Below are 16,016 nucleotides of genomic sequence, written 5' to 3'. Positions count from 1 at the left end.
AGGAATATGACTATGAAGAGAGTATGGAATAAAATTGGAGTATATATAGAGAAAAATAAGGAGGAGAAGAAGAAGAAAGGGGTGAAACCAAAGATGTAGTGGGTGTATTTTGGCGGTAATGTGTTAGTAAAATAGGACAAGAAGTGAAAGGGAGAGGGGCATCAACAAAGAGACAATGCAAAAAACAAAATAAGGACCATCTTGTCATTTTCATACAAATATATATTAGTCTCATCAATAAAAATATGAATGCAAGTTTAAAGGGGAAAAGGTTTGCCTCCAATAATTTAGAAAACATTAGAAAAATAAATATTAAAAGGTATGTTTTGAACTGTTGTATATAGATTTTAGATTTTTTTAAAAAATAAATAAATAAATAAAATAAAAAATAAAAAGAGATTTTAGCCTTGAACTTTGTTTATATGTACATCCTAATCAATTTTATTTTCCCTTTTGTTAAGCTTGTTTGGCTAATATGACATTGTTATTTGTGTGTTAATTATTCAAGTTGTTAGAGACTTGAGGTTAGCTGGATCAATCTTTGTTTGGGTCAAAATTGAGTTAGTTTTGTTAGGTATAGTAAAATGTGGGCTATCAAAGATTTGTGAGATATTTTAAACAAAGCTAATAGAACATTAATTGTTCTACACTTCTACGAGATTAAATAAAGTATAGCTTAACCCAAACCCAAGTGATTAGTTAAAGGAGACATGAATTAAATTGACTTTACCTTACTTAAAATTGACATGATCAATTCAAATAACAATTGCCTATTTTATACTGTTAATATTGCTATTTTTACATTTCCTTGTAAAAATCATATAAAGATAATCATACTATCCTTTATAATTAAAGTTTATCTCCTTAATAAACATCTATGTTACATCTTATCTCAAATCGAATTAAATATTACCCGAAAATTAGACATTGTACACGTCGACACAAATCTCTTAAATTATTAATATATAATTATATATTGTCCCTCCCTTGCCTTCCTCGGCTCTCATCGATCGATAGCTCATCTCTTCATGTGCCTTGTCTTGTCCACAAGTAGATATAGCATCAATATATCACCCACAATTGGTCCTAATTGCCCTTGGAATTTGCTCTAAGACGAAACACAAAACTACAAAAATATACTCTTTATAAAAAAGGAGAAAACAGGCCAGGTTCAAATCAGCTACAATGACCATATTGCCCTTTTACCCTTTTGACACAGTTGAGGGTCAATTGATTTGTTTATACTACTTGGTACAACATACAAATATACAATCCTATCCAAATGCAATGGACGTACTATTTGGATGACGGTTTCTACTTTCTAGTTTCTACGTCTTGAAGCATTTTCCTCGTAACTTGGTGATTTTTGTGTTCAAATAAACTAGTCATTTAATTGTATTACAGTATTATAATATTATATACGAACTACGAAGTACTACTTTATGCATATAGGCATATAGCCCTCGTTTTTTATTTCACCTACTTACTTTCTACGATAAATATTCCTTTTTTTATCCATCACCCACTTATACATTATTTAGGTCCCGTGCCATGCATGCACGGTTATTTTAATTACTCTATATATTCTTTTTATAAATTAATTTATGGCATACAAAATAAAAAGCTAATATCTTTGTAGAATAAATTATATTCCACCATAATTACATCTTCTGTAAAAAGATTATTTATTTCCTTATCCGTACTTAATTGCGTAATAACATAAGAAAGGTAAATATTATTGCTTGTTTATTTGGTTGACAAAAAAAACTTTTCTTTTAAATAACTTCCTTAAATAATTTTTTCTAATTAATTAAAATAAAATAAAATGCTAAGGACACACCAGGAGATGACACGTATCATTGCTGGTGTGTCTTTTAGTATATAGTTATTGATTGATTGATTTATTTTTTGTTTTTACCATCATATTTCCTTGACCTTGTCAATAGTTTTATCTAGAATCCAATTAAAATAGGATATAAAAGTATCTTAATATAGATGTGCAAGGAAATAAACATGAGATTCTATTTGATTCATTTGATTGAGTGTATAAATAGTTTTACGGTATCAACATTATATAATTTTTAAATAAATATTTGAGAATATTTACGCGTAATTATTGTGTTGAAAATTGTGCAAAAATTGAAACAAAGCTATCATTTTAAAACAAACGAATAAGGCCCCGGTCACTTCACCTTATTTGTACTGAACTGAAACTATTTTTGTTATACTTAAATTAATTTTACTAAAATGAAATTAATTTTACTGAACTGAAAATTATTTTTGCTAATCTAAAATTATTTTTACTGATTTTCTGTTATTTTTCTTCTTTAAAGTTATTAAGTTTTGCTGAATTGAAATTATTTTTACTTAATATTATTTATTTAAGGTGAAGTGAACATCGCCTATTTTGTGAAGTTCATGAATCAAGACTGACAAACATAAAATGTACGTGCTAAAATTTGCATTGGCTTTTAAATGAACAATCAAGTCCCCATGAGAATGAACCTCAAGCCATATAAAAAATGATAATGAGTCGAGCAACAATTTATTATATATATATAGATGGTCCAATTAAGTGTTAAATCTTATAAGATGAGCAAGAAATGACGGCAACTAATTTCACCTAGTGCAAAGAGGAAAGGACAAGGCACAAGTTGAATTAATTTGATTTGACACTCCAATAAACTATAATTTGTCATTTGGATTGAAATGTCATGTTATTTGTCATTTTGAATTGATTTACTATGTTTTCCTAGTTTTTCATGAACACATACATATGAATATTCTAATTAATTAGCTCCCTTTGAACGATATTTATGAGGATCTCGCTGCTAGATCAACAAGTTGACTTTTGAGGGTTGAGTTGGAGCATCCTATTTTGAATTTTTAAGGGTTGAGTTGGAGCATCCTATTTTGAATTTTTGAGGGCAACGTACCTCAATTTTATATTATTTGCAATAATTAGACATTATTTCTCTTTATTTTATGTCAAATCGTTGCAAATAATATGAAACAGGAGTAGTATATCTATTCTAGATGAACCTAATTTTCGGCCTATACTTTTTTTTGTTATAGGAGTGCTTTATAATATAAACTCCGTAAATTAGTTTTAGAATAGTATTTTATAATCCTTTATCCTCGAGATCAATAAACACTCTCCTCTATCTCCGCCATGTGAACATAGTTAGCGACCAAATTAAATTCATATTTAGTTTAATTTCGTTTCATCATACTTATAAGTCATGCATACGTCTATTCTAATTGTCTCGATAGCTTAGTGTATCATACCCTGCCTTATGCCTTCACCCTAATCTGACTTATCATAACCTACTAAAATTATTTTACGTGTATTTGTAAATTTAGCTTGCTTGGTATCCTTTATCATACTTTATGTAACTGCTTATTGCATGCCCCTCCATGGGCCAATTACTCACATTGTTTCAATTCGTTTTTTGCATTAGTTAGGCCCCACTCTTTAGAGCTGCTCGATCTGCTCCGCTCTACTTTGCTCTGCTCAAAAGAAATCTGCTCGGCTCTGCTCTACTCTATTTTCAAATAATAATTAATAATAATTAGGAAAAATTGATTTTAATAATCCCACCTTTAGTCGGTTCGCTGATAATAATCCCACCTTTTGATTATTATTTAATAATTCCACCTTTGGGGGTCATATTCTTCTAATGATCCCTTATGACCGGTAACCTGTTCTTTGGGTAAATTTTTTTCTTTTTTTGTTTTTATTTTTATTTATTTATTTATTTTTCTAATTTGGCCACGCATCAGCCCTCCTTTCCCCAACCACCAGTGCCCCTTCATTTCTAACCACCAGGCACCAACAACGGCAATTAACCCCTTTCAAGTTTCAACCCCTCACAACATGCAATCCTCTAACAAAGGCAATTAACCCATTTCAAATTTCAACCCCTCACAACATGCAATCCTCTAACAAAGGCAATTAACCCATTTCAAATTTTAACCCCTCACAACATGCAATCCTTTTGCCCTCGTTATTCCCTGCTCACTCACAAACAATCAAGCCTCCAACCAGTGGCGGATCTTGAAACCTTTTTTTCGGGGGCCAATAATTTCTTTACGTCTAAAACAAGTATATAATAACATAAGCATATTAAAATTACACAAACTTTTAATTAAACCCGATTTTCAATATTTTAGTGAAAATCGAAGAAAGAGCAGGTGTTCAGTAAAAAAAAAAAAGAAAGAGTTGGTGGCCCAAAAACTAACTTTCTTATTTTCTCTCTCCTCTTATTCAAGGGCTTCTCTTCTTCTTCTTCGATCATCTTTTTCTCTCTCTACTACTTCTCATATTCTTTTATTTTCTCTCTCTCCTCTTTTGGTGATTTTCATTTTCTCATTTTCTCCTCTTTAATTCCAGACTTTCAAGTTGATTGTTTACTTTTTTTTTTCAATTTTGTTAATTTTCAGTGTTTCGATTTTTAGGATTTTCGTCGTTTTGGATTTTTTGTAGTTTCTACAATGACGAAGAAGAACAACTTGATTTCTGGTGATAGTGATGTTGATGTTTATGCTCTAGGTTAGTGTTTGTACTCTTTTTTGTAAATTTTTCATCGCTTTGCTCGGTGAGATGGTCGGAAATGGTGGAATCGGCAATGGTTTCAATACTTTCAGTGTCGCTAGCGGTGGTTTCGGCGGCGACTTTTGATTTGTTTGAGTGATTGTACTTTTTTTCAAGACTATTGTTAATTTTGTGTTTATTTTTGTTGATTTTGATACTCTGTTTTGCATATATAGTTTAATTACTTTTGTGATAAAAGGTCACTTTTGTTAAAAAAAAAATTCACTTTTGTGGAAAAAAAAGGGTCACTTTTGTGAAAAAAGGGTGACTTTTGTTTAAAAAAAAGGGTCACTTTTGTGAATAAAAGGGGTCAATTTTGTGAAACAAAAGGGTCACTTTTGTAGAAGAAAAAGGGTCACTTTTGTACGAAAAAAGGGTCACTTTTCGCAAAATGTTCGATGTACAATAAATTATTGTAAACCGGGTGTATGCAAAAGGGATTGTTAAAATTATTTCAAAATTCAATGAGAGATTATATTTTAAATACTTATTAGATAAAATTAATAGAGAAATAAAGAACGACATGCCGAAGGCAAAATGTGCTCTATCTTTTTCAATAAGTAATTTATTGACTTTGATAACGTCTTGTCACCTAAAATTATTAATTTGTTTGTTAGCGCTCAAATTAATCAATATGAGTATAACATAAAAAGTTTAATTGTAAATATAAAAAAAAAAAATTGAAAAGGTTGTCGAGTAATACGAGTACGAGCATAATACTCTAGTGTATTTGTTCTTGGAAGTATTCAAGTATCAATTGAATTGGTACATTGAAATTTGAAAAAAGTAGAGAATTTTAAGGGTTTGGGTTTGTGAATAACTGACTAGTGTCAGTAGTGCTGTCAAATTTTCAAACCGAAACCGTTTAACTACCCGAAATAAACCGACTTAAATAAGAACCGAACTGATTTAAAACTGTTTTTTTGAAACCGAAAACCGACCCGAACCGTATGTGAATGAACCCGAAACCGAACCAATTCGAATAACGTTACACCGTTAATGAACCGAACCAGATCTATACCGAACTGAAATCAAACCGAACCGAAAAAGATCCGAACTGTTTCTAACCTGAAACCGGTTTCAACCTGAAACCGTTTGAATCGGGATAAAAACCGTTTACACCAAGCCATTAACAACCCGCGACCCATTTGCACCGAACTGTATATAAATTAAACCGTTTATAAACCGAACCGCTTGCAAACCGAATCGTTTATGAACCGGACCGCTTATAAACGAATCGGCTACAAAATGCTTACTATAAAGAAAATATTAAAATCAAGTTAAAAGGCGTTTTAAATCTACAATAATACATTAAAACCGGTCAAGAATAAACCGACCCCGAACCGAACCGAAAACTATTTGAACCGAACTGAAACCGACCCACGAGAAAATTAAACCAATTTCAAACCGACCTGTTTTATTATCGAACCGATTTCAAACCAAACCAAGCCCGAACTGTCAAACTGTTTTGACAGTACTAATTGTCAGTACTACTTTTTACTTTTTAGGGGTTTGAGATTCTTTCCTTACTCCGTAGTCTCTTACGCGAAATTAAGCAGTCACGTTTATCTTTTTCTTTTTCTTTTTTTTTTAATAGGGCCTTCACATTTTTTTTTTTTTTGTAAAAGTTATCAGGGGCCAAGCCCACTGTAGCCTCTACAAAAGTCCGCCCCTGCCACCAACAACCACACCACCTTTGCACCAGCAAGCCATCATCCCTAAACAATGGAGCACCCGTGCAATTTATCCATTTCGTAGTCATTTTTGCCACCAATCAATAGCAATTCGACCTACAAACCACCAGGAAACAACAATTCGACCACCTAAAAGCAAAATTATGGCCTCTAAACTAGCAATTTGACACCAAAAACTTCAATTATTGATGCTCCAATTTGAAGACCCAAGATGCGCCTTTGTTAGGGGGGGCGTTTCAAGGTGGGGAGGGCTGGGTTGTCGTTATTTAGGGATTACAGAAGGTTGGGGTTGGGCGTTTCGGGGTGTGGGAGGGATGAAATGAATCGTTTTTGGCGGGGATAGGTTGGGGTACGGTGTTTCAGGGGTAGGGGTGGATAGGGTAAGTTGTTTTAGGGGTGGGCGTGGCTGGGTTTTAGTGTTTTGGGGGTGGGGGTGGCTGGCTTGTTGCAGGGGGAGTAGTGGGCTGCCGGCAGCCTAGCCAGAAAATATGGAGGAATGAGGGAAAAGAATAAGGAAGAAGGAAAGGGGTTAGAAAAAAATATAAAAAAATATTTCGACAAATCACAAAGTAACACATGACATATTAACCCATTTTACCGGGTACCAACAGCTGAGGGACCATTGGAAGAAGATGCCCCCTAAAGGTGGGATTATTAAATAATCAAAAGGTGGCATCAATAATAATAATAATAATATCTCTCGTTTAGGGGCGATTAGGGTAGGGCAGGGTAGGATTCCACGTCCTTTTCCGGCGCATTTTCCGGCGATTAGGGTCGTTCAGGTCAGGCGAGTTCAAGTCAAGTGGTTCCGGTGGGTCCTCGGTTATTTTAGGGGCGAAATTCAGGTGCTTTTGGGCTATTTTGGTGCAGTTTTGAGGCGCAATTTCCAGGCGAATTTCAGTCCGGTGTTTTGCTGCTCGTTTTCCCAGTTTCCGACGACTTTGAGGCGTGTTTTCCAGGTGTTTTTGGGGCTGTTTTCAGGCGGTTTTAAGGCAGGTATCGGGTCAGTTTTCAGGCAGGTTTTCAGGCGTATTCTGGTCGTTTTTTTAACAAGTTTTCACGCTGTTTATGTGCGTGTTTTAGGCTGTGTTTTTCGAAGCTTTTTTTTTGTGCTAGTTTGTGTTCTTTTGGGTGCAGTTTCAGGTCTGTTCTGGTGCAAATTCTGGTGTTTTCTGGCGTGTTTTTGGGTGCGGTTTTTGGTGCGTATTTCAGGCGGCTATTGTTTTAATTTTTCGGGTTGTTTTCCTTTCAGTTTCTAGTGTTGTTTTGGGTCAGTCGGTGCAAATTTCAGGCGGTCTGTTTGGTGCAGTATTGGGGTTGTTTTTGATGATGTTTTGGTGTGCATTTGTTGCTACTTTTATTGAAGTTTTGGAGTGTTTTTTTTGCTGCTGTTTTTGGTGCAGTTTGGGTGTAATTTTGGTGCTGTTTTGGTGTGAATTCAAGACTGTTTTTGTTGCAGTGTTGGTGTGATTTGGGTGTGCAGTTTTGGCGATCTTCTCGTGGGTGTTATGCCTCCTATTGTTCCGTTCCATTGCCCATTTGTGGGTCTTAATGGGTGTTGTAATGGCCGGGGTAATGGGCTCACAAAGACCTCTTTGCTTACTCATCTCCGTGATCGTCATTGGTGTGCGAGTGCGCGGGATTTGACCCGGCACTCTCTTTCTTCTAATTTGGCTATTTTCTTGGAGGCGGAGTCTACCTTTCGTCGTATGGGCATTTGGCTTTGTGGGGAGTGTTTCAAGACGCATACTCTTCGTACGAAGTGTCGGCATGGTCCTGGTCCTAATGATTTTGTGGCCCCTCCTGATTCTGGGGATGGTGTTGTGAGTTTTGTTCTTTATGGTTTTACAAAACCGCAGGGTCCTTCGGTGGTATCTAATCTTGTTCCAGGTGTGCCTCGTGAGCCCCAATTTGCTTTTGATGTTGCTTTTCTTGATAGTCTGCTATCTAAGCGGTTTCGTTCGGTGAAATCTATTCCTCCTAAGTGTCGATTGGGTTTTTCTCGGGTTCTCAAAGGGGCCCTTGATAAGGTGATTTGTCATCCTGCTGACATCTCTTGTTGGGTTCAATTGCTTGTGTTGCCTCTTTGTGTCCTTAAAACCTTTTCTTCGAGGAGTAGCCGTGAGTGTTCTTCAGGGTCAGGCGTCAGCGACAGGAAGAGAGTATCACCTCTGCTATTCGTTCTTGGTGTGAGCCTGGTGGTTCTGTGCAACTTGTGCGTGACACGTTGGCTGATGTGTCTCCGCCTTTATTTGATGCTGATGAGGACGTTGATTTGTCTGAGCGTAATATTAAGCAGTGTAAGAGAAAGATTTCTGACGGACATTACACTGCTGCTGTTAGGGTTCTTTCGTCTTCTAGCCTTGCCCCTTACAATGATGCTACTCTTGCAGATTTGCAAGCTAAGCACCCTTCTTTTCCGGCTCTTATCTTACCTGATGTTCCCATTGACCAGCACCTTATTGCTACTCATGCTGTTGTTTTAGATCAGATTAGGGGTTTTCCGCGAGGTACGTCATGCGGTAGAGACGGCTTGCGTGCTCAACACCTTATGGATTGTTTGAGTGGTGCTGCAGTTGCTATTCAGATGAGTTGGTGGCCTCTATTACGCAGGTGGTTAATCTTTTTCTCGCTGGGAAATGTCCTGCTGCGTTAGGAGAATATATTGCTAGTGTTCCTCTTACGCCTCTTGTTAAGCCTTGTGGTGGTATTCGGCCTATTGCGGTGGGTACCGTTTGGAGGCGTCTGGTTTCAAAGGTTGGGCTGCTTTGATTGGTCCGCGTTTGGGTAGTTATCTAGGAGGTCTTCAGTTTGGTGTCGGGGTGCCGGCGGGTGGTGAGGCAATTCTTCATGCTGTTAATCGTTTGGTTGAGGCTCGTGGTAGTGAAGTTGGCCTTTCCATGTTGCTGGTGGATTTCCAGAATGCATTTAATTTGGTAGACCGTTCGGCTTTGTTACGTGAAGTTCGTCTCCGTTGTCCGGCTCTCTCGCGATGGGTTGAATTCCTTGTTACTCTACTCCAGCCAGGTTGTTTTACGGGGACCATACCTCATGGTCATGTCAGGGGGTGCAGCAGGGTGATCCTCTAGGCCCTTTGCCTTTTGCTTTAGTTCTTCATCCGTTAGTGTGCCAAATCAGGGATTCTTTTTATTTATGTTTGCAGGCTTGGTATTTAGATGACGACACTATTTTTTGTGACACCTTAGTGGTAGGAAAGGTTTTGGAGTTGATTTTGGCTGAGGGACCTCGTCTCGGACTCTATGTCAATGTTGAGAAAACGGAAGTTTTCTGGCCCTCGGAGGACCCTCGTAGCCGTCTCGTGGATGTCTTTCCTCTAGATATTGGTCGTCCTGTCCATAGCGTTAAGTTGCTGGGTGGTCCTGTCAGTGCTGATTCCTCTTTCTGTGGTGAGCATGTTACGCAGAGAGTGTCGAAGACCATTGTGCTAATGGATGCTATTGCTATGCTCGATGATCCCCAATGCGAGTTGTTGCTTCTTCGTGCGTGTATTGGGGTTTCGAAATTGTACTTTGCTATGCGCACTTGTCCTCCTCGTCTTTTTGAAACGGCACAGCAGGTTTCTTTTGATGTGGCCCTTCGAGTTTCTTTGGAGCGCATTGTAACTGCTTCGGGGCCTGGTTTTGGTGATTGGCAATGGCGACTTGCCACCTTACCTTTTTCTTATGGTGGTTTGGGTGTCTATTCGGCGGGTGATGTTCGACATTATTCTTTCCTTGCGTCGCGTCTACAGTCTTCTGGTCTTCAGGCTACGCTTCTTAGCAATTCTGGTATTGTTAGTCCGGGACTAGCATTCGGTGGTGCTCTTAGTCTTTTTAACAGGACTGTGGAGACTGACCCTATGAGTAACCTTAGTGAGATCGCTGCCCCCAGACTCATGAAAAAATTGGCAGATATATATTTCACGAAGGTCACTGCATCTGCAGATTCCACTTTCTCCTTATCTGCGCGTCAGATTGCCTTATGGAAGTCCCAACAGGGGGATCACTCTTCGGCCTGGTTGCGGGCGGTTCCGATATCGGGTTTGGGTCAGACTATGAATGGTAAGACTTACCGTAGTGTTCTTTGCTACAGGTTGGGTGTTTCTTTGTTCTCCATTTCAGCACCGTGTTCTGCTTGCTCAAGGGTTTTTGATGGGGATGTTTATGGGGATCATGCAGTGTCTTGTGCTGGGATGGTGGGTATTAAACATCGGCACACCGTTGTTCGTGATACTCTTGTTGATATTTGTTTTCGGTCTGGGATTTCTGCTCGAAAAGAGGTTAACGTTGGGTTAATTGGAGGGAACGACGGGGCTCTTCGACCAGCAGATATGTTGCTTTATTCCTGGTATAGAGGCCTTGATGTATGTGTTGACTTGACGGGATCTTCACCTTTGACATAATCGGGGTTGTCTGACTTCGTTCCTAGTTGTGTTGTGTCTACGGCGGCTCAGCGGAAGCGGGACAAGTATGGGGCGCGTTGCAGGGCTATTGGCTACGATTTTCTTCCTTTCTCCTTTCTTCGTTAGGGGAATTAGATAAGGATGTTATTGCGTTGCTGAAGCGGGTTCAAACGTTTGCTAAGACTCAGGATATTGGTGCTCGTGCGGCAGCTCACATCTTCAGCAGGATCGGGTTCGCTATAGCTAGAGGGGTGGGGGCCCAGATTGTATCTCGGCTCCCCACTAATTTCTTGTAAATTGATTGACTTTGTAGGTTTTTTCTGATATAATAATAATAATAATAATAATAATAATAATAACAATAACAATAACAATAACAACAACAACAACAACAACAACAACAACAACAACAACAACAACAACAACAACAACAACAACAACAATAGTAATAGTAATAGTAATAGTAATAGTAATAATAACAACAACAACAACAACAACAACAACAACAACAACAACAACAACAACAACAACAACAACAACAACATTAATAATAGTATTAATAATAATGTTGAAATCTGCTCTGCTCGGCTCTACTATCCTGAAATCTACTTAGCTCTGCTGATCCCTGCTCTGCTCTACCCATAAGCTCAAAAGAACAGGGCCTTAGAAGGTTCTAAACTTCTAATAGCATAAATAATATACACTTGTAAGTTGTAACTTGTATAATTGTATGCCACCTTTTAAGAAAATGCAATTAGTTTATAGGAATGAAAATGCAATAATTGTATAGTTAAACTAGTTGACATCCACTTTGACTCCAGCTCACAAATTAATTCATGTTAAAATTAAATGTTGCATTTTTTGTCGCATTGTCTCTTAGCATACATGTTAAAATTTAAAGACTACTCATATTCTATTAAGCCAATTTATGAAGATTTAGATGTCTACCTTAAATATTTTGAAATTTAAAACACGCCTGTATCAAAATTTAAGGCAATCCTATGGTTAACCTAAGCTAGTTGTATTATACAAGTATGTATGAATTTTGCAATTTAATGCTGGTTATGCTTAAATTTGGGCCCCTCATTGATTTCCATGGTTAAACTAGTTGCATGGATTTTGCAATTGAAGGCTAGGTTTGCTTACATTTGGGTCCCTTACTAATTTGTCTTATTGTAGACGACCAATTAATGTAACTATTTTCATACCCACATTGACGATAATGATAATGCACCTTTTAATCTTCATTTGGTTTATACTATTATAAACTGAGAACATATTGTAGTGGTCTTGTATTATTCTTTCTCTTCAAAAATAGACAACTTATATTTGAGAGCTACATCAGTTTGCCCACTTGTAGCATGTTGTCAATCATACTTTACAATATGAAAACAATGTTTTGTATCATTTCGACAAGATTATGTAATCCTATATTTAGTGTATTTCATAGAGTAGGCTTAAAACTTAATAGAGTAGAATGAAAAGGAGGTTTTGATGTCATTGATTGAGATTTAGACAAGGATTAAGGAATGGTTTTCATCATCTTCCATTTACTAAATATGTATAGACAATTGAACACGTTGTTTTACAAAAAGCGGTTTTAAAATTTGCGGAGTAGTAAGTTTAATTTACGTATAATGCTCACAAAGATATATAATTAACTTATTTATACTTCGAATTGAATTGCAAAGAAATTTCCCTAGACAAAGAGTTAAAACTAAAATCGAAGAGACCATTTCTAAGGCCTACTAAAATTTAAGTATACTACCCTCTTTGTTTCAATTTTTTAAATTATACGGTCAGATACACTTCAAGAATTGATGCATAAGTCTGACCATTTTTGTCTTTTTTTTTTATGGTATTCTTTCAATTCATACTTCTAATAATAACAATCATATATATTGCTTGAAATGTAGAGCGAGGAAGCAGCCTAAAAATCATGTAATTCTATATATTTACTTGGATTGAATGGCATAAAATCCAAAATTAATGGCAAACCAAAATGTTAATAGACTTTATATAAATATCCACTAAAAAATTTTATGAACGACATATGGCATTATGTAGCACTTGCTCTAGTGCTAACCCTTGTCCTCACAATTTTAAATTTGTGGATCAAATCTCTCAAGAAGCACTTGAAACGTGACAATCTTATTACTCTTTCTTTATTTTCAATGTTGTACGTAGCTAAGCAATTCGTCTTATCTATCCATAAGAAAAATGAAGGACAAAGGCACCAAATTAAAGTACCAATCCCTACTTGATAGAGTATAAAACATATTTCTGGGTTTCAACCATCGGCTTAAGCTTTTAGTTGAGTTGGTCCACTAACATGGTATCAAGAGCCAGCGTGACACAAAGATCACGGGTTTGAATCTCATCTACCCCCACTTTCAAGTGGAATATTAAGCACTGGGTATGAGGAGGGCCCATGCTGCATCCACACTTCTAGCCCAAACGGGCTCTCGTATGAGGGGGCGTGATAGAGTATAAAACATATTCCTGAACCTCAACCATTAGCTTAAGCTTTTGGTTGAGTTAGTCCACTAACACTAACAATGCAAATAACAAATCAACTAGCTAGACAAGATTTGAAGATTGATTATCTTAGGTTACATATATTGCATGAAATAAATCACAAACGTTTGCGTGTGATTGTGTGAAGAAAAGCATGCATAAATAACAACATATTGACATGATTATCATCACAGTACATTTTTGATATCATAAATCATGAATTCAGGATTTGTGCTACCATGCTATATGTTAATATTGTCTTGTTTTGATAAGCGGGAATTAATTATAACGAGTACAAAAAGTAATAACGAATAAAAATATAGATATAAGTAGGATCAGTAGAAAACATAAATTTCGTAGATGGATGACTGTGATGGAACTTTTGGCAAACACCTTAAATAAAATTACATATGGAGTATATATTAGATTCAAAGCAATTAATGCATAGAACTTAATTAAAGTTATTTAAATAAATTAATTCTACCAAACATATGATTTAATCAATTACCTTTTTAATTTCAATATCCTATCTGTTTTAGCTGCCACTTTATCAATTCATGTTAAATTATTACTTTGAGCTCTTTTTCAAGTATTATTGTCAAACATAGACCAAGTTTATTGAGTTATAATTGCATGCTTCTGAGCCAAGCCCTATTAACTTTAATTTAATTTGGGTTACAAGTTGACCCCACACTTAACCTAAATGACATGTTTTATTTTCAAGCTATTTCTATATGCAGTCCTTGTAAACATACACTCATGTCCCAATAGATATTATCATAAAAAATATAAACGTTAATACTGTTGAATCCATGAACAACTCACATGTGAGCATTCTCTTATCCCACACTAAAAATACTAAAGGGGGAGTGTAGTGGTAATAGAATCCCACATTGAAAGAATTCAAGAGTTATCACCACTATATAAGGTTAAGGGGCTACTCCCCTCATTACCATATGAATTTGAGGTGGAACCTCCTTGGTCCAGTAAAGTAGTGGACTTGCACTCTCCCGTGACGGGTGAGGGCCGTGAGGCCCAGACCCAGACCCATATTTAACAAATACCTTTTTAAAAAGGTTGATAACAGCCTCATATAAAAAATACTCGTTACATACAAGTTTTTTGAAATATGATCCCTTTTATCCCAATTCGACTCGAAAATAAATCATTTTCATTACCGCAAACTTTGCACAAACGATCCGTAATGTTTCACATGCACACGACTATGGAAGTTGAATCCAAGCTAGAACACCACTTTCTATATCATATCATATGATTCATGAAGACGTAAACCTAGCTATAAGTCTACCTATAACAATAAATCAACAAATAAAAAAATGAAGAATATATGTGAATGTCAAAACGACAGCAATTTAGATGGTACTTTTATAAACTTGCAAAAAGAATTTTGGAATTTTAGGGTCTATAGTCTAAAGAGAGTATAAATGTACTAGTATATAGGCAGCTTAGCCATATTTGGATGGTATCCTTTTCGATATTACTTTCCACTTAGGCACTAAATGCCAATCATACTCTACAAAAAAATATAACCTAACCCTAGAAGATGCTTTCATATATGTCCTCTCAATAAGACAACATCAAGATCAATGTTTATTTTTGGGGAACATCAAGATTACTTTATCCCTCTCATCCTTTCATTTTTTAAAACTTTTTTATTTTTATTTCATGAAGGGTTATGGTTTACTTCTAAATGTGAATAAAGTTATTTATTGAAGTGTTTCATTAGAAGAAAAAGGAAAAAGGAAAAAGGTTAAGAATTGCCATTAAAAAGATCAGCTCGTAGTTAAAATATTATCACAGTGATATTGATAATGAATTTAACATCTAACAATTAAAAAGGTGATAAACATAAAACGAACTATGTTTAACAGCTTTATCAGAGGTTGACCGATTATTAGTCCTTTTTCATGTGTGGAGGAAGATGCAGGGTAAATTATGTTGATAAGCTACATACAATCTCCACTCAATTCATTTCTAAATTTATTTAGATCGTTCTCTTAACTATTTTAAATGTATATGGAGCTATTTGCGTGTTCCAACTTTTACAAAATTATCACAAAAATGTATCATATTGTCTATACATGCCTTGAAAAGTTTTCAAAGTGTTCTTACTATGATCAACTTTTGAGTATCAAGATCTCACCGGGTTCAATTATGTATATATTACTCTTGAAAAAGAAAATTCATTTCATCTATGTTTATACATTGAACAACTAAAAGTATTTAGTTGTTGTAATTTTGACTTAAGAAACCTCGTGGGTCCTTAACTTTATCTTATTAAAAGCAACAAAATTATTAATCAATGGAACTATTTTGTTTTCTTGCATGACTTAGTTTTACTTACTTTAGTTAAAATACATTTCCTCCATTCTTTTTAATTGCATTATTTGAGCTTTTATGCTATTATTGCTATCAAGATGTACACTTCTCTTTGATCTTCTTTTGATATTTATTTGTAGATGAAAATAAATTTAATCTGATATTTAATTTAATTCATCTCAATTACTTTTAAAAAATCAACTTTCTAATAATAATAATGATGATGATGACGACGATGATTAGTATTATTATCAATCAAGAAGTAAAAACACATATAGTCCAAGATGAGGTTAAAAAATGAGAAGAAAAAAGAAGATAGATTAGAGTATAAACTTCGTAAGAGATTACGGAGTATAAAAAAAATACTCTACATATATTTATTGATAAGATTTTTTTAAAAAATAATAAAGTTTAACTTGTAGTGTGCTTGTATGAAATATAATTTTCAAAATAAAAAATACTGTATAAT

The sequence above is a fragment of the Chenopodium album genome, chromosome 27 (assembly GCF_948465745.1).
Source record: "Chenopodium album chromosome 27, dcCheAlbu1.1, whole genome shotgun sequence".
In the NCBI taxonomy this organism is placed as follows: Eukaryota; Viridiplantae; Streptophyta; class Magnoliopsida; order Caryophyllales; family Amaranthaceae; genus Chenopodium; species Chenopodium album.
Note: the sequence above shows the minus strand (reverse complement) of the source record.